This window comes from Anopheles arabiensis, chromosome 2, assembly GCF_016920715.1.
Source record: "Anopheles arabiensis isolate DONGOLA chromosome 2, AaraD3, whole genome shotgun sequence".
NCBI classification, from domain to species: domain Eukaryota; kingdom Metazoa; phylum Arthropoda; class Insecta; order Diptera; family Culicidae; genus Anopheles; species Anopheles arabiensis.
The window spans coordinates 47,185,405-47,205,601 of record NC_053517.1 but is presented as its reverse complement, the minus strand read 5'-3'; the positions used below and the strand labels follow the sequence as shown (position 1 = coordinate 47,205,601).

Here is a 20,197-nt window from a genome sequence, read left to right as displayed (position 1 = left end):
CATTATTGATTTGTGAATAATTAATTTAATGTATTGGTTAAAAACAATAGTTTCAAAGCTTCTTTCAAAACTGGAATGTATTGGGTATACAACAAATAAAACACCCATCGTTAATCACTCGTGAAACATTTTAACTTGCGAAACAAAAACAGCAAAAAATACTACTTTTTGTTGGAAAACTATTTTCAACATACTTACAGACATTTTAAAGCATTTTTAAGGAAATTTGAAAATGTGCAAGAATTGTTACGAATTCGATAGCTCTATCTTCTGTTCGTACCGGTCTCGTAGTACAGTCGTCGTAGTACTCGTACGACTTAACCACAAGCCCGTCATGGGTTGATGTTCCAAATGGACAGTTCCGCCATACGTAGGACTGACTATCCTGCTATGGGGGGTAATTCATAAGTCACTGAAAGCCAACCGCACAAATTAGTACAGGCAGGCCTTGACTGACAACGGTTGTTGAGCCAAAAGAAGAAGAAGATCTTCTGTTACGAATTTGATAGCGGTACTTTTATTTAAGTTTTGTTCTATTGATTTTTAATGTCTCAATGATTTTGCTGTATTTTTTATCTTTATATCATTCTTATATACAGTTGCGCAATAAATTGATGACACAAGCAAACATAATTTTCATATTTAGATAATATTCACTGTCCGCAAAGCTTATTTTGTTTGATGATCCTTGTCCTTTTTTCGACAGTTATGTTGTTATTATTATTGTTGGGGTTATTGTTATTGTTATTGTTGTTATGTTGTTGGGCCGTTCTGGTGGTACAGTCTTCAACTCATACGACGTAACAACATGCCCGTCATGGGTTCAAGTCCCGAATAGACCGTGCCCCCATACGTAGGACTGACTATCCTGCTATGGTAACGTAGGACGTAGGACTGACTATCCTGCTAAGTTCCAGCGGTTGTTGTGCCAAAGAAGAAGAAATGTTGTTATTGCCTTTGTCAATTGATTGAATGATTCATTCAATTGAAAATAGGAGTTTTAGTTTGAAACAATCGGAACATGGCGTGCATGGTACTAACTAAAGCCTCGAAAACCCATACAGGTCGCGTAGAACTTTTACGTAAAATAAAAGAAGAAAAAGAAGTCTACTAGTTTACATGTCAGCCTTTTAAGAACCGGCGGGTCCTTCTAATATAACGTTTTATCGTCTTAATGATTTTCATCTTGTTGGGAAAGTTTTTTCATTAATCAATCAATATAAATAACTCATAAAGACAATAACAGTTTACAATAATTCCATCATTAAGGAGCTATGTAATTTGGAGTATTAACACAAGAAAATATAAAAATCATTGTCATTGAAAATAAAAAAAAATAATGAGAAATTAATTATGTTATTTAACAGCACTACAGAATTAAGTTGATAATTTTCTTTAAAATATTCTTTCTGATCAAAATCAACATGCTCAACATGTCCGTCCGGAAATGAAATAATCATACTTTTTCCACAATTGTATAAATTAACAAATGCTCCAATCTTAATATTTCCTCTCATTTTTAATTCAAATACTAAGTATTATATTGCATTTCTACTCATTGATACTATTAATGGAAAATGGATAATTTTGACCAGCCTTGGATAACATGACATATTCAACCTTCAAATGAATTCATGGCGCTTCGAACGAAAAATGGCATCGTTTAAAGCACGATCGAATCATTACCCAATTATTAAACTATGATGTGGAATCTCATTTGTTTCGATTAAAGCCATTGAGCTATTGATTTTCAATCGACAGCCGACACCATCGTCCCCGTTTTTCCCTCGCAGCACGATGTTGATGTGCTCTCCTTACCTAACTGTGTCCGTGCGCACCTTTTGTTTCTGTTTGCAAAAGTGAAGAAAACGACCACCTTTATCAGGTGGTTCAACTTGTCCGCTTTTCTTTTTGCCTGCATGCTCCCCCCTTCCTTTCCCAAACAGTTTCCGGCCCGAGCTCGAAATGAATAAATATATTTGTCATCAATAAAATCAATAATTATACAAACGGTCCCAAACCATGCGCCCTTAGCTAGCACGGCAGCCGTGCTGCCAAAATGGTGAGCTGCACCAACACGTGAAGCGCCTTTCCTTATGTAGTGTGGCGCTTCTGCATATAGTTTCGTTTGTTTAACGACGGAATAAGGGAAAGGTAAGAAAATAAATGAAAACAAACTTCCCTATAGAAAGCAGAAGTTATCAGCTTTCACACACATACAGACGTATACGTTTACTTTCTGCACCAAGGAACGCTTGGCAGAGGTAAAGTAGCAACTCAAAAGGACATTGGCAACATTCTGCTGGTCGGAAATAATGAGTTACTTCACCGTTGCCACCTTACCGTTGGGATTTGCGTCTCCTATTTGCAACAAATTTCCTCCTATTTCAAAAAAAAACTGCTAGAAGGTAATCTCGGTTCCTTGTCCGAGACGCCATTCCTCACCCTTGCCATCATACGGTCCAGTGGGGGGGCGGGTGTGAGCGGGTGTAATGTGCTAAGGGTAAACCTGCCTGCTAAACACACAAAAATGGTTGCCAGGGCTCGCAAACGCGTGCGCGCGCACACTCATTCTTCGGCAGCTCCACAAACACATTCAAATACAGCGTTGTGTTAGTAATTGCGCAAGGAAAACATGGTTTGCAATAAGCGAAAATAAAACTTCGTTCGTCGAAAGGTGGCCGATACAGGAGAGTGCTCAAACGCTCACCACTAGAGTGGTACATTACTGAAAGAATGGTGGAAAATGAGTGCCTTCTCTGAGGAATCGAAAGGTGAAGCAAGGAAGCGAGCGCCATTCCAAAACTGAGGGATAAACAGAAAAATAACTTTCAATCTACCCTCGCCATATTTGCCACCCTCTTGATGCTGCGAACAGTGATGGCCGGCTGCTACATCACGCACACCAGCACACTCTAACACAAACACACCATCAGCAAAGGTGCGCATTTCCTGGCGCGGGCAAAAGGGAAAAATGGTTTGCTGATCCTACTGCTGCTGGCGTTGCGTGCTCACCAATGTATGGCGCAACTACAGATGCAAAACGCTTCACCCTCTCACTGACTGCGCCCACCGACTAACACCCCTTTTCCTGCGAGAGCTGTACGCGCGGTGGTGTGGTAGCTCTTTCACGCTAGTAATAAATGCGAGCGACGAGAAAAAGGGGGAAAACACAAGGCACGGTACCAGCCGGCGGTAAAAAAAACACCGCGCGCTGGCTGTTTGGAATTTTCCGTCGTCTTTTTTCTAACCAATCCCAGTCGCAATGTAGGTGGAGCTTAAAAATTTGTCTTTTTTTCGTCGACTCGTCGCTCGTTGCCGTTTGGTTTTTTCTAACCGTTTCGGCCATATTTCTTTTTTCCACCTTTTTCGTTGTTCGTTTGGAGCGTAGATTTTCAGGTTACGATTTTCGTTCGCTTTTTCCCCCAGTACTCCACTGGTCACGGTCGCACTGTTGTTGGGGGGTCTGTTGTGGACGCTACTGGTGCTTCTCTGTTTCGCTTCCAGTTTGGTTTGCGTTGTTCACTGTTTTATAACCTTCTGCCGGTGCACAAGGTGATATAAAATTGCTGTGATATTTTTCCATTCTCTTTATATTTGCCCTTTATCTCAGCTTCCTCTTCACATCGGAAGGCTTTTCTATCCCCTTTCTCCCCAGTTTTGCAGTCGTATATGTGTGTGTCCGTTTGTTATATTTTGAATATTTTGCAAAAAGTACATGCCTTTCCCTGCTTTTTCGCATCACCGCTGGTGATGGATGATACACTCGAAAACGGTTTGTTTGTGTCCGTGTACTGTGCTTAGGTAAATGTTTTACATACTATGGTTAGACTTTTTTGTCTACTGCTCGGTTCTGATCCGATACATAAACACTTTCACATTCTCAGTAAGGGGGTGTTTTTTCTGAATCATTATTCTAATAATTTTGTAACTACTTACAACGACGACTGCCCTTAACGGATTGCTAAACCGTAATGCTCATGAAAATGCAATTTGACTATTTTGCTGTCTCTGGCGAGGTGTGACTTCAAACTCTCTATACATGTAGCTATCAAACAATTAAAAGTAAAAATCGTGACTCTGACTTGTATTGAAAAGTGAAACTCCAATGGTATAGCGCAGCTCTTTTAGATTCAAACACAAAATTAAAGAACCTACCATTCTTCAACACCATTTTGAACTATGGACAAGTAACATTGTTCATCAAGTATCCTCTCAGTTCATCAATCAAACTTAGATCAAATATTGGTGGCAATTTTCTTTTGGTATAACACAATAACCGTGAGTGTCCCTTATAGAAGCGTCGCTTATAAACAATATTATTGGAACATAGAGATGCTGTCACGCAAAGTGCACATATTGACAATAGTGCATCATGCATGTACGCATGTTTGAACACATTCTCACACAAGTGTTTCTACATTCGCTACTCAAATGGATTTTACTCGATGGTTGTGAAATCGAGGATTAATGAAAATTCTTCTGTCCATGATGGAGCGCAAAATAAACATAATCACATCCAGCTCGGAGAACATGAAGCTCTAACGGCAAGTAATACGCAATTTTATTTATAGATTTGCAAACAACTATCATCCTTCTATACGGAGGCTGTATTTGGTTGAGATCTAATCGGAACAAGTTATTCTAGCATTTTAAGTTTAGGTATTGTAGCTATAAATATGAAAGAAACAACATATCGGTGAAAATCCCACAATTTTGTTAATTTTCGTCCTAAAATTTTCCAATAATTTAATTGTTCTTCTTTGTTAAATTACCTCATCAAAGGAAAACCATCTCATTAGCACCATAATATGACCGAAAGCGCTAGAAAGTCGGTGCCGCTGGTCACTGAACGCCAGAGCTTCCGCTGCTGAACACTAGAGCGCGCTCGCTTACGCCGACTTTCGCCAGGATTCGTGCACGATGTCGGTGTAGCGAGTCTGCGAGACAAATATCCTCCGAATGCGGAGCAAAGCATTCGCCAACACGCGCGCTACCCCCAGGTGAGACTTGTGTGAGTCTCGCAATTCTGGGTGGTCGTTTTTTTCACCCGTCCACCCCTAATTTCCACCGACAACCTGGACTCTTGAGCTACCCATCGCCATCCGGTCCGGTAACAACAATGTTTTTGGAATAGCGTCGCTCGTGGCTGTGTACATGTACGCGCGCGTATGTTAGCGTCAGGATGGCGGAGGGTAAGCGGGCGGCCATCCCACCCTTGCTACATACTATGCTACGCACATGAAACCTCATATCCTCATGTGGACGAAGATGAAGTAATATTTGTGTGTGGGTCGGCCATTGGTCGGTCAGGGACATCGGGACCCCACACAACAGCACCCCTTGGTTGTGGTGGTGGTGGTGTGAAATTTGGGGTGGAAAGAAAAAAAATCCTCATCTACCGACCACCGCTTGGACACTCGCGTCATTTTGTGCGGGTGATTTTGAGCAATTGTAGAGACGAAAGGCAAAAAAAAATTATTCAGGGACGCTACACAATCGACCAAACGATAAAAAAATGAGTCGCTATTTTGCCGTTCGCGAGTACATAAGCGAAAACTCGACGGCCTGCAGAAAGGATGGCATTCCTGCGCCAAGCGAAAGCAAAACCGGCGAGAAAGAGATACCGTGTGCCGCATACGCGTACACAATACCAAAACGACCTAACTAACGCACAAGGCCCAAGCTCGGGGGCGCACAGTCCCGCGTGGTTGGCAATGGGTGGGAAAAAAGTGCGCCGCTGTTCGGTGAGCATGTGTTGGTGAGCGCGAAAATCCGCGGCACTTTCGGTGGCCTCATCGATGATGCGCGCCGCGCTGGCACGATGCTTTGCGTTCGCGATCCCAAGAAATACCCCGAGTACGCGACGCGTTGCGAAATTTTGGAACGCGTCCATTAGAACCCAGTGGAGTTGATTACTGCATTTCATTTGTTATAAGTTTTTCCGGTGCAATTTTTTGTCCTGTTTGTGGTGCTTTTAATCAAACAAATCAGTGTACAAGAGTGAAAAATTCTATGGGAAATAATAAACAGTGCGCTACAGACAGTCCGGTAAGTAGTGGCCGTATTTGGGGGCGAAGGTTTAGGGGTGTGCAAGAGCGAAAACCCGGCCCCGAGTGACGAGCCAAGAAAACGTTAGTGAATTAAGACACGGTAGACGACAAAATGTGAACGAACGCTTTACCGGGTTCCAACGTGTTGCTGGGCACGATTCTCACGAAACCCGCTCGACATTGTCGGCCTTGTGTACTTGCCTTGCCTGCACGTGCACTGTCCCTCGTGTCTCTTCGGAATGAAGCAGGCATGAAAATGAATAAAATGTCCAAAAATATATCATTATAAAAACGGTGCATCCACTGCATCCTTTCCCACCTTGGCCGAATGTGCTGCGCCGACGGTACGACAGGAGGAAGGAGGGCGCCTGCTGATATACAAGAAGTGAGCGAGAAAAAAACCAGTGGGATAAGGGGGGGATCAGGGATGTGTTGGGTAGAGGAGGGGGGGGGAGGTTGAACACGTAAGGGGGCAAGGGAAGGTGTGTCATATTATTTTTTTAATTATACATAATAATGTGCTACACTGGCGCTGGAAAAAACGACCAAAATAAGTAAAATACTATCCAGCAGCGAACGACGCCAATGTGGCTGATTTTTTGGCAATATGCATTCGCAGCCGAGTTGGCCCCGCTCTCCACCACCTCCTCGCGTACCTGGCCCACACTTTTCCCGTGTGACCTTTTTAAATTTTAGTGGTTTCTTTTTTCGCACTGTCTGATGGTTTATCAATGTGCTGTTTAATGTTTTCACTCTCACCTACATTTGGGCAGTATTTGGTCGGTTGGCACACAGTCGGAGTGTCGGGTCGCTGTGGCTGCTGATAATGAGTAGCGATGGTTGTTTTTTCGTAGTTTTTTTTGCTTTGTTTTTGGTTGGGTGCTTCGATTGTTTTCCTCCACCCTGTTGATTGGGCATGATTTGTTTTGGACGATTTTTAACTCGGGACCATTTTCATCGCTTTTGTTTACATCGATCAGCTGTGGCATTATGTGGCAGTGAAGTTACGGTGTAAACAAATGTCGTTTGGTGAACTGTTGCAATTGTTTTGAAGGTTGGCAACTCGATTATCTTTGCAATTATCAGTGTATTTTTATTGTACAATAACTTACTTTTGAGCAAATAATTGCAATGTCATTGATTATGATAAACTTTATTTTATCAGATGTTGAACAACTAATTTCATTGAAATTATATTTTTAGAAAATGTACTAACTTCATGAGATAGAGTGATTTAGCGTCTTCGCTTAAATTGCCTCCTTATTTTCTTATAGCAAAACGAAACTTCATATTTTCATGCTAGGTTTTATTAAGATCAGGCACACGCGTCAACAGCAGAATATTAATGATTCTCCAACTTTTTTTTCCTGCGCTCAAACACGCCTATGATGATGCTTATTTATCATCAATCGGTTGATGAGATAATTTTGTGGATTCGCATCCTGGTGCAAATCAAACAAATCTTACCTCCCCCACCATTACTCTACCGCCCTTCGAGGTCTGCCCATTTGTCTATCAACGAATTCCAAAACTCCTGCAAAACTCCTAATCCACCCCCTCTCATTTTGCACACTAATGACACCCCGAGTGCAGGCCGGCTATGCTGGTGTTGCTGCTGCAGGCGACCGAAGCAAAACCCAAAACTCGATTCAATTACCGGAAAGCGCTGAGCTCAAATATTAATTCCCCCGCAGCTTGCACTGCGCCACCTTCCGGTGGCAAAACAGCACACCCCAACGATTTGCCTGTACCAGAGGGGGAGTAGTGTCTGGCGCGCTTTTCGAACATGCAATATCCACCAATTTATCGATCATCACTCTTCATAATTATGATTGTCATTATAAACTGGTGCGACCGGACCGGGTGCACCTGTGATGAATGTCCCGGAACGTACTGCCGGAATGCGATACTGAGGCACACGCAACCCAGCACACTTCGGTCCCTACTGTCCCCACACCATGATCATGGTGCGGCACAAATAGTGACAAAAACATCAACGGCGAATTAAAAAAAAACTACTTTGCAAAAATAAAACATCTTTCCAGCTGATATAAAAGACTGCGGTAGTGGGAGAGGCCTGGCAGCACGACACGCCAGACCGGAACTTTGCTAGCCAACAAAACTGTGGGTCGATTTTGTACCGAGCGTAGAGAACGAACGTGGGATAAATTTAATTAATATTTCGTACCCTGTTCTGCGGGCGTCGCTTTGCCTTTCATTTCGATGCATGTTGGCCTTGCGGATGATCGGGGTTATACGGCGTCGGTGGAGAAAACGTGTTCAAACTGCATCTAATTTCACTAATCAAGCAGAACATTACAATGTCTAAGAAGCGCAAACGATAACAAGGAAAGTATTGGAGAAGTAAAAGTGATGTTTCGGACATAAGGTTCGTCTTTTCGTTTACTTCTAAAAACTATCCGCTGTGTTACATTCATGTTCGTATTAGACATTTGCATGCAATTAACGGCATAATAGGCAGCTTCTATTCTAGACAACACAAAGCAGAACAATACAAAAGCGTTGGCTATTTGTTTTCTACAGGCATAGTTTATTGGCATTAATTTGATCACCTTTTCCATCTCTCTGAGGATGCTTAGTTCTTTGCGTGGGTTTAAATGGAATTAGAGTTAGTGAGCTATACACTGCGAAGTTTGTCTGTAATGAGAAGAGAAATAAAGTGTGACATTATTTGCGTTATTTAAATAATGATAACAAACTGAAATGAAAAGAAAAACAGATCGATAATGAAACATTTATTCAATGTGCGGGCCATCATATTTGAGCCTGTTTGAAGTCATCCCATTTGAGCATAGTTCGGGTTTCGGGTTTCCTTTGATACAAAACAGAACTCATCGCTGCGTTCATTTTACTCGCTTGAGACGAACCAGTCGGGTGTATGTATGTGCAAATGCGTTAGGGCTCCCTGGAAGATGAGAGTGACCCAAACCCACCATAGCGTACCCACGCTACTACCACCACACGGGCAGGATACATAAGCGCTCGCGACAGAGTGTACCGATAAGCATTTCACCCAGAGCAACATCATGTCACCCCCGGGCCGAAAGTGGCAACGGACATTTGCAGGAATAGGGTAGGCAAAAAAAAAACGATGACACTGATGGTCTTCGATCGGGACAGTCGCTTATGATACGGTCACTTTGACTCCCTGGAGGAAAAATAACCCTTACGCACACGCATGTACTGTTCCTATGTAGTTTTTTGTTGTTGTTGCTTCTCTGGTTATTTCAGTGCCCTTATATCCTTTAGCAATCACACGCACACACGCAAATAAAAAAGCGCACGCGCATTGCCACCAGAAATATGCACGCACGCACGCAAGTACGCATAGACACACGCACGTTGTGTGGTATTTAGATAACAAAAAAAGATTGAAATTTTCTTTGCAAAGACATTTCGAATGATTGTATGAACAACAAAATAGAAACGATAGAAACATTAACTAAATTATTTTACTGTGTAGTTAATCGATTTCAACAGCTTATTTACATGTTAATCATTTGAGTTGTTCATTTTTTCCTGCTTTTCCTTTTCCTTTGTACATTGACACACATTTTACCTTAAAAATTGATTACTCCCCCTATTTTTATTACGTTTTTGCTACTTCAGTTTGTCATTTTTATTTTTATTTTTATTTTTATTTGAATTATCAATCAGCTGCTGTTATTGCCAAACCTTGCCGCGGTCCGTCTCGGGGGCATCCGCCTTCCACACTCCTCCATTTGCATCGGTCGCTTTCGCTTTCCATGAGTGCATTAAGCACAGCTCCGACATTGAACCGAGGCACGAAGCACATTACCCGTTAACGTTTGTTTTTTGGCAACCAATAAATCGCCAAAAAATGTCATTATAATGATACACGCCGGTACAAACACACACAGACATACGCACCCGGGTGGGGTGGATAAAAACGCGTGGTAATGTCTCTTGGATGGTGGAATGTGAAACGTTGGTATAATGGCTTTTCCGGTTTATTTTCGCGACGATATTCAATGGTATACAAACCATTGCATTAGTAAACGGTTAAACGTGTTACGTGTATTATATGGAAACGATAAATATGTTTCTGCTTAGGAAGTACTGATTGGTTATCTGATAATTAGTTATAAAATCATAGATTTTCAATCATTAAAGACTTCCCGGAAAGCATCTTTTAAAGCTTTTGGACGCCTAACGCCATTGGTCTGCTCCACACTGCACATGGCGTAAGATGTGCCGGGGGAGATTCGTATGATCATAGCTTTCACGTAGGTTGTTTAATGAATCGTTCACGGTTTTCGATGGTGCACGATGAGCAGAACATGTTTCTCCATTTCGCTTATCTCGCTCTTTTGCATGCATACACATTGCGCTAGCACTTGTTGCAATGAATGTGAAAGCGAAGGGAAATAGTGTGCCTGCAGCAAGTTGTACTAAGGCGCATTGCTTCCTTTCTCACTCTCCCACCTCGCAAACGTTTGCAAGCCAATGATTTTAACGTAATTGTGTCCTACCATTGCCAAGTGCGAGATATGCGACTATGACAACAAGTAACAAACAATAAAGTGTGATTCACAATCAAGATGAATTCTTCGGATAGATAATAGATAAGCTCGAAATCCAAGCCATAAATAGACGAGCTGTCAACCATTCCGGGTCCCCACCATTTTGAATCGAATGGAAATGGAATTTAATTTAAATCATGTCTTCGGGTGCATCATTTTCAGCAGAGCGTTACAGCAAAGGCAACACACAGCACAAATGTGATCCAACCCATCAGTACCATCTCGGTCTTATGCAAAAGCCACCACCAACGCCACAAAATGCACAACACATTTGCACAATTAAAATCTCCGTTGATACAAACATTTGTCCTGCCTCTGCAGTTTCTATCGTACAGTGTTTTTTGCCTCTTCTTTTATACGTTTGAGGAAGAACGACTGAACTGAACAAAATAGGATGGCAAGATGGACGGTTTCACAAAGTGGAGGGTTGTAAAAAAATAAACCCAACGAACGTCGAGCAATTGACATCATTGCCACATACAATATTTAATTCATTTCCCATTCCCCCTTATTCAGAAAGGGAGAGAGAGAGGTTGGAGGAAATACCCTTCCATTTTACAAGGAAAAACAACTCATGTTTCCGTTTCTATGTCTAATCGAATCGAAATCCAACGTTTGCCTTACTTCTCTATTGGATATTGCCTTCCCAGTTGCCTCACGAATGCCTCAGCAAACGAAAATAATAATCTTTGCATAAATGTACAACACTTTTCCTCGTACCGTCCTATTGCAGACCGAACAAACCACACTGGACCGAGCGTTGAGCCGGCCAGACCCTAACGTTTCCCGAGTTCGAACAGGATTCCGAATATAAATGTCTTGCCTGCTTGCACAATTTGATCCGATCTTTTCTGCATCATGTGGACTTCGGGACGGGTGGCACGTCTGTGTCCCCTTTCCCCTCCGTGGACCTAGTCGTACCGTATTTGAGATATTACAAGTCGCAGCCAGGGATCCATCTTCCTTCCACTGAGCACGAACGGTTCAGCAGCAGTTGAACGGGCGTATTGTAACAATGAGAAAGGGTTACAAAACTAGTTTCACAATCACACAAGGTTGGTGTAGAACGGAGGAAATCGGGAGTGATGAGCATTCCACCCACAGCTCCTGCTTCTTTTGCCTTGGAATGTCGGTGCTCGGTTGGGTGCCCCATTGTTGTAATATTTAAATGAGATTTTTTTTCTCGATCTCGAAAGAATGAATTTTCCCGCTCCTGCCTTCTTTGTGCAATGGTCCAGCGTACCACGACACTGCCAACGATAAGGCAATGCATTTCTCTAGATGTGAAGCAGTTCCTCACAAGCTCACGTGCTCCACCTCGTTTCATCTCACACTCCCTTACCCTAATCACACACATACACACACAATGCATCTACGGCCACAATCGGTTCGACTGCTCTTGGAGGAACATGCAACAAACCAAAAACAAAAAATAGCCAATGCTCCAACACCACGCACCCACTTTGGTCTCTCCCTCCCAGGAATGCATTTTATCTAACCCTGTTTGCGAGCAGAAACAAAAGAAACCTCTTCATAATCAGGCGCAACCCGGGGAGGCGGATGTGAGCCGGATGAGGAATCGGTTGCGAAAGAAATATAAAATACTTCTGACAAAACGAGCCAATGGAACGGGCTAGTTGGCGGACACTATTCAATCCTTCCTGCCTGGACGACTGGTGCTCCACCTTTCCCCTTCGTTTCACCGGTCCGTGGCGAGGACTCTGCGAACCGAATCTTCTGCACAGTACCATCCGTTTGGACCATCATTGTCGGGTACGATGCCAGACATGTGTCAGAGCACAGAGTATGTCATAGAGTGCGCATCAGCAGGGTTTGGCAGCGGGTAGGTGTGTGGATGTGAGTGTATGTGTGTGTGAGCTACATTTCTATCTGTTATCGCTCGAAGCAATGGCTCCACATGCCGAGGACGCCGAGGACAAACGGAACGGTCGTGTCTTTTCTCTATACTTTTTGGTACTTCTTCTTCTTCTGCTGCTGCCGGGCGCTCATTGCTTTCATTGGTTCAACAATTGGTATGAAAAGCGACAAGATGATGCCGAACAGTACCGGAATGATGCATAAAACTTGGTCGCTTCTTTCATCTTTGAGTCGATGTGGGCATGGCTCTAGCAGTAGCGGACGATGCTGAGGTCACTAGCAAAACGATAGCACACAAGAAAACCCTTTGTTTTCCAATCACAATATTTAAATGAAATTAATTGAAAACATGTTGCAACAGCGGTTAGCTTCATTTACACACACACACACACACACACACACACACACACACGGAGGAATAAGAATGACTGTGATGTGAGGTTTTTAGAGTAGACATACAGAGCTATCTAGTTTAATTAATCAACTCATTTCTCGGTTTATTGGCTACAAAAATGATGTCTTATTTACGGATAGTCTCTGAAGCCGTTCCCAATTTCCTATGTTTGTGTTCAGGTACGGCAAAACTTTACACAATTTTTCATGTACTTCAATTTCCTCCAGCGAGCCTATAAGTTTGAAAATTTGTCGATAAAACTCGCCTGCCGCATCCTTGCTATACCGCTCAACTTTGACCCTTTTTCTAAACGATTTACCAAAATAGTGGCGTCAGAGAAGAGCGACCGGTCGACCGTCAGAGGTTGATCTTTTGCTCGCTTTTTAACACCCCGGAAATGAAAATCGTAAGTGTGTAGAACGGTATACGACCCTCTGCTGGAAGTTAGCTACAAGGTGTGTGTGTGTGTGTGTGTGTGTGTGTGTGTGTGTGTGTGTGTGTGTGTGTGTGTGTGTGTGTGTGTGTGCATGCAAATATTAAACTTTTATGATTATAGTATTAGCGCCTGCGACTGGCGCCGGTGCCCGGTTGACGCTGGTTGAAGCCATCATTAAACTCCAACCCATTAAATGACGTTCGTTTGGATAGTCTTAGGTATGTTTGCATACGTTCAGCTGTCTTCCTTCCCTGCTCCCGTGTTTAATCACTTTGCCGTTGAGAAACGGCTACAATGGTGCATTTAATTTTCGACCAAAAATTCCTAGCTTCTACTGCTAAACAATGACAAGTCAAATATGTACTCATACGGAGTGAGCATGAATTGCCCTGCAAAAAAAAAAAAACACTCTCTTATACAAAACGCCCTCCTGGCCAAGGAATGTGCAGAGGTCTGGTTTTGCCACATACGCACGGCGTATACCAAAAACCATCCAGTGCGAGCGCCTGATGGAGACCAAACCTTTTGAATGGTGCTCAAATCTTTACGACCCATAAACTTCGCTCTGCTGAACATTAATGGAGAGTATATTTCGAGCACCCTACATGCCGTCACGTGTGCCAATGGTGAATGGTATGGAAATTGAGAAAAATATTTGAAATATTTAACACTAATACAAGACTTTTCTGGAACCTTACGTGGATGTGTTTCACTTGCAAACCACAGTTTGTAAAAGCAAAATTTTAATTTACATGATAACTTTTTCAAATGAGTTTCATCAATAAAGAAGGGACAAAAATGTCATCAAACCGTACCACATCTTCTTCCTGCGTCGTCTGTCCCGCTGCCCATGAGATAGTTACATGTTTCAATGAATTGTGGCTAACGGTACGAAGGACAACCAGAAGCACCCGGTAAATAGGAACAAGAAGAAGAAGAATAAGGACGCTTTGCATAAAGAAAAGTTAGTTTTCTCCAATATCCCAAACCAAACATACCGCACTGCGATGACCATCACATTTCCATCCCGTCCGTGTCAACACGTGGGCCCCTTTCCCGTGACTCACCGTCCGGAGGAAAACAAACTCTTTAGTAATCGTACCCACACACACACACACACACACATGCTCATCCACACAGAAACTTCATCATCTGAGCCGTCCTTCGGTCAATACTTTCTACCCTGGGCCGGGGCCGTTTCCACTGCCACCGGATACTCAAGTTGCTATCGAATGAAAACTCATCGCTTTAGCGCCAGCCCGCATACGGGGGTTGGGTCCGTCGAAAACGGGTCCATAAAAAGTATTACATTTTCCTTGCCCGGGGCAGTTGTTTTTTCTTCTTTTCTCTCTCTTTCTCTCTCCTCTTCTGGTTGGTTCGTTTTTGTTGTCAGTAACTTCTTTTCCATACACTTTCCTTCCCTACCTGACACAGTGTATCAGAGGGGAGTGTTGCGAAGGAAGGGTGGCAAATAGTTTTCCCGTTTTGCCCAAACCTGAGCAATGCAAAAAAGGAAGAAAAAGAGTTCCATTCAGCCGACATACAGTTTACACCGACCATCTCGGATGGTGGTGGGTGGTAGTGCCGGCAGCAGCTGGCCCCAGGTTCGGAAGATGGAATTGCTTGACCTGTAGCGATGGAGGATTCTCTTTTATATTTATCTTCGGATAGAATAATTAAACATTTCGCAATCAACCTGCAGCCCGGGCTCGGGGTGGGAGAGCTTTTCAGTGCAGATGAAGATGAAGAGGCCAGTGCCCGAGCTTTCATCCCTTTTTCCTGCCCGCTGATGTAACCCGTTCTTGTTGTAAATCAAACGAGTGAATGTCCGGTACTTTCTTTGCATTTCATTTCTACTTCAGTAATATGTGTCCGTACGTTTGTGTTTGTTGCTTTGTACCTTTCTGCATCTGAGTGGCATGGTGTTGGTTGATGGGGAGAAAGCAGTGCTTGCAGGATGAAGAGGTTGCCACAGCATCTTCAAATGCAGTGAATGGGGTGCAAATAAATCAAACGAGGCGGTTTGTACAACCGTAGCGCTTGAGTCTGCGTTTGTCTGTGTACATGATTAATTTTTATGCTCGCTTTGCCGTACAGTTGGCTACCTTTTTGCAATGTTTTTAATAGCAAAGCAGTAAACTTGTAGCGAACATCGTAAGCCAGTACTGTTCGGGTCTCTGGATACATTGGAAAGCAATTTCATCTGCATGATATAGTTGCAAATGAAACACTCGGTGATTAAAAGGTGGCTCAGTGAGCCGGGATTATGCATAAGCCCCGGTAGCGTACCAAGTAGCGTAGACCTAGTCGCACCAGCCATCGACTCAACCCGGTAATTGTCAATCATTGAGGCGCTGGAGCCGCATTTGATCGTAAGCTCTTGTTGCCTCCGTTGTTTGTTTTGCTCAATCACACAGTCGTCCGGTTTAATGTATTGGCAACTTTTCACTTAAATTCCAAGGCCTTCAGTTCTGTGGCACAAAGAAGGTGGAGGGTTTTAGGTGGAAATGAATTCTAATTTTCACAGGAACCATTAATTTTGCGACTTTTCACACCCTCTGAAAGGCAATTTTTCTTGCGTGCCCTAAACCCCCAGTACGGGGTTTGATTTATTGGTGAGCAACCCAACCCGGGCGATTTTCACACAAACGAACACACAAATGATCGTTAATTTTCCATACCAGGAGCATCTTAATCATTATCTTACTGTTTTTAGCTCTTGTTTTTGGTGAAACGTTTGCCTGCCGGATATTTAAAATCCGTTCGCCCGGCGATGCTAAACATTAGTTATGAAGCATGGCAATGAGAATGGCAGGGGTTTGGTTTCCAACATCCATTGTTGATGATACATCTGTAAATAGAGCACAGAGCACAGAGCATCGGACCGATGTGAAGATTTCATCCGAAGCTCGAAGGTAGCACATCCTATGACCTTCCATAATGGTGCACACCAAAATGTGGAATGTTGAGCGAACCCCGAATTTTGACCCTCCCCTTCCTTCATCAACCGCAAAACAGGAGCCTTTCAGAACCTTCAAAAGTTCTCAGCACACACACACACACACACACGCACACCGCCCCACATCGCATACTTTTTGTACGCTGCCCGCTGCAAGAAGCGACCGTCAAAGAGGTACCGATGGCGCTGGTGTGCTCGCTTTCCATCCGCACGCAAGCATTGGCCCAGCACCGGGCCCATAATGTTGTACAGAAAACTATTAGAAAATGAAGGGTTCCTACACTCCGCCCCGTTGTTGCCAGTTGCTGCTCGAATGCGAACAATACACGACCCACCCTGTGCGGTAGGGCCCGGAAACAGGGAGAGCCGTACGGCTACACAACCCTGCCCCTTTGCTCTGCCAAAAGGGTGTTTTTCTCTCAACCCCCGATGAACGGAACTCTCGGTAGCCCAACCCCGACCGACGAGAAGCAGGCGACCTGAATGTACCCTAGCAACACTACTCCACAGAAGCTGGCTGTGCTCGTGAGTTTGTGTGTGTGTTTGTGGGGGGAGTTTGTGTCTTCTGCTCCTGCTGCCCGGGCGAATGATTCTGGTGTTTTTGCCGAAGTGGGGAGTGTGGGGGTCACTGTCAAGAAGGGTTTTGTTGTTAGTTTAGGTAAAAGAGTTACCCCTTTAATGCCCGTACTCTCCCCGTGCTGGGCACCACAAAAGACTACTTGCTACCACTCACCACAAAAGGGTAGTCAGGTTTTTCGTCTTTTTCTTCCAACTCACGGTTTCCGACAGCACATTCAGAAGGAATCGCCTCCCAGCTTGGGGCTTGCTGACCAGAGAAACGAAACTAAACGTGCTAAGGTTCCGATTGCTTTGTACTTTTCCAAAAAACTTCCCCTCTCCCTGAGGTTCCGGTTCATCTTCCACCAGCGAGGGTACCTTGCAGCAAGAAGACCGGCAGCGCAAAACGCGGACGGTTTGGGGGCAAGCAGAAGAGGCGAACGGAGAGCGAACGAACGAGTGATTTGGTGAACATTTTCGACTAGTTTGGATCGTTTGTTCGCATCCGACGTTTTGGGATAATGCTGTGGCTCGTACAGGTCACACAGCTAAGCGGTCCGAGATACTGGACGGGCGGAAATTGTGCAAAACGGGCGGTAGACCCCGGTCCCAGAAACGATAGTTTTCACCCACCCGGCTGGTGTGGCTCGGCTTAGGTGTGTGGCGGTGGTGGTTTTTTTTGGTAACAACTTTGCTCGGGTACAGGAGAAGTTAGCCATCCCGCTGCCCGGGACGAAGGAGTTTGCCTCGCTCTGGTCTCGTTCCAAAGTCCCCGAAGCGATGCAATAGGAAGGGCATGGGGAGGGAAAGGCGCGAGGGGGCACCAAGAACGAGAAACGAGATTGGTACGATATTTTGTGCTGAAATTACTAATTTATAGTTTTAAAAAGTGGTCACTGGATCTGGTGCAATGGCTCGGGTGCTTTTGACCTGCGCGCCGTGGACCCTACCGGCAGTGTGGTGAGACCGGTAGGATTGGAGAGGTTTCTGTGAGCTGTGGGAGAGGGGGAAGGGGGATGGTGGTACGGTAGTAGCGCTAACTGTTGTAAGGCAATATATTTTCCTCCAAGAATCGCCCAACAGAGGGTGAAACTGGCCCGGTGGTGGGATCGGGAATATTAGAAAATTTTGAACCATAAAAGTTAAACCGCTTCGAGTAACGAGCTGTCCGTAAGGTTTCGGCGCAACGGGAACGTTGTTTAATAGCGATAAAGCATATTCTAAAACTCGGCATAGCTTTTCGAAAGCACACCGCGTGCACAATATTGCTGGCGAGTTTAACTAATTTAACGACTTTCTGGAATGGTTTTCTAGCGTTGCGGATATTGTACAAATTTTGAGATGAGATTGTTTTAGCCTCTCATACAATTCAACAACGCTTTTAACTGAAATTGGCAACTAATAAAATATCAAAAGACTGGTTGCTGACGCAGGTTCTCAGGATGAAATAGTCAATGATAACATGAACTTGTGAATGGAACTTTCATCGTTTTTTTGTCTTTGAGACATTGTCAATCAGCTAGTCTGTTTTGTTGTTCCCAAAAGTTAATTTTAAAACCAAAACTTATCATAATAACCGTCCCTGCCGAAGAAATGACGTTAGACGTAACATACATCAGTTTGCCCCCATTGCATGCATGAATAGAAAGTCCACAATGTTCCTGCTCGTATGTTCAGATTCATTCCACGCAGCCTATAAACATGACACATCGTAATCATAAACCAACTAAACCCATGCAACGTACCTGCCAGGACAACCAAGAGCTATGGCAGAGGCATAAATAATGCTAATGCATTACATTGGGTATGTATACGGGCAGGGCGCTTTGCTCAGGTGTTCTATGCCACAAGCTGGGCTTGAAACCGTATCAAATGTCATCGCAACCATCACACTCGCAGTGATGCATTACGTCATCAGCACGCACAGTTCCATCATCTCGGCTCCGAAGCAATGTGCATACTCTGTTGCATTATTATCTATTCATCTCCCTTGCTGATGTGTTTTTTTCTGTTCAGTGTGGCAGTGTGGACAAAATGTGTCTTAATTGAATGTAATGGTTTTATGACATTGTCCCATTTGTACATGAGTGAAAGGCTTCTTACATCATCGCCGTAGGTATATTGAATTTTTCGGAAAATAATTCGAAAATAGTGAAAAAAGCACAACAAATCAATGGCAATAGCTATCCTGAACGTTGAATTTCTGATTATCTTTACCTTTCTAACATCAGTTGTGGACTATTTTTCTTTGCAGGTAATTGATCCTTGTTCGCTTACACGAACCCATTCCGCAACCACATTACACTCATTAATTTATATCCCGACTTTCGTCTACAATGCACAGATCCCAAGCCTAAGCTCGAGCAAACGGTTCTGGTTTTCCAGTACAAACAGTGTACCTGACCAGATATTCAACCATCCCAGCTTTATTCCCGTTTTCACCGAAAGCCTAGCTCTCATCCTGTGCCTCGTACTGCCTTTGCCTTCAGGTACTGTCGCAAGAGGGAAAACATTATCCCGGGCACGGTGGGGTGGCCGTTAGATGCAATTCATTGCACCATACACCCTCACTAAACCCCGACCGCCGCTGTATGCATTTTCCATCAAACCGGATGAAACGCATTAGTGCTCGCGGGATGCGTTCGCGCTGTGTACGCGCCACGGTTTTTGCCGTGCGCGGGATGTGTGTTTTTTCGCCTTGGTCGTGCTCTGCTGGCATTGCTGCTGCGGCCCTGTCATCGTTATTCTTTTCCACATCTCTGCTTGGATAGCTTTTTGTGATGCGTTTGATTTTGCGCTTCCAAGCCCGCGGCCCGTCATCGTCAAGGATGTTATCGCGGGCGGCTGTGCTGGATGGTTTTCTGCACCCTGACCCTCTGAGCATTCGCCATCTTCCTTTCGCACACAGATTGATCCATTTTCAAACGAACTAAAATTGAGCTGGATTGAGCTGGCGTTTGTGCCCGTGTGTGTGTGTGTGTGTTAAGGTGGTCGCCACGAGCAATGAGGTCGCTGGCCGAAATGCTCGGTCGCCGGGACGCTCGGACGCTTTTGTTTCGGACCCTTCCGGGCTCCGGATTGTCCCGGGCGTTGGCAGCGGCAGCGATGATAATACTTGATTACATACCGATCACCGGTGCACGATGCAAATGGAGCTCCGAGCGGGAAGCGGGACTGGAAGCAGCGAGCCCTCAAAATCAACCCCAACATTTCAACCGTCGTCTGCCAGGGCGAGCGTCATCGTCGCGTTTCGTACGATTTCGGCCAAATGCAACGCAGCAATGTGCATCTAATGGTGCACAAATGTAGTCGCTGCACAAAGCACGATGCACTCGGGCTTCTAATACATTCAAA

At 44.2% G+C, this 20,197-nt stretch overlaps 1 protein-coding gene across 1 annotated transcript in view; it reads left to right on the top strand.

Annotated features, from left to right (window-relative positions):
- The first annotated feature begins 5,972 nt into the window (after positions 1–5,972).
- Positions 5,973–20,197, top strand: part of LOC120895148 (homeobox protein prospero) — a 140,802-nt gene continuing 126,577 nt past the window's right edge. Inside the window, exon 1 of the mRNA XM_040298226.1 lies at positions 5,973–6,051. The gene's annotated coding sequence lies outside the window, so the exon portion shown is untranslated. The remainder of the gene's footprint in view (positions 6,052–20,197) is intronic.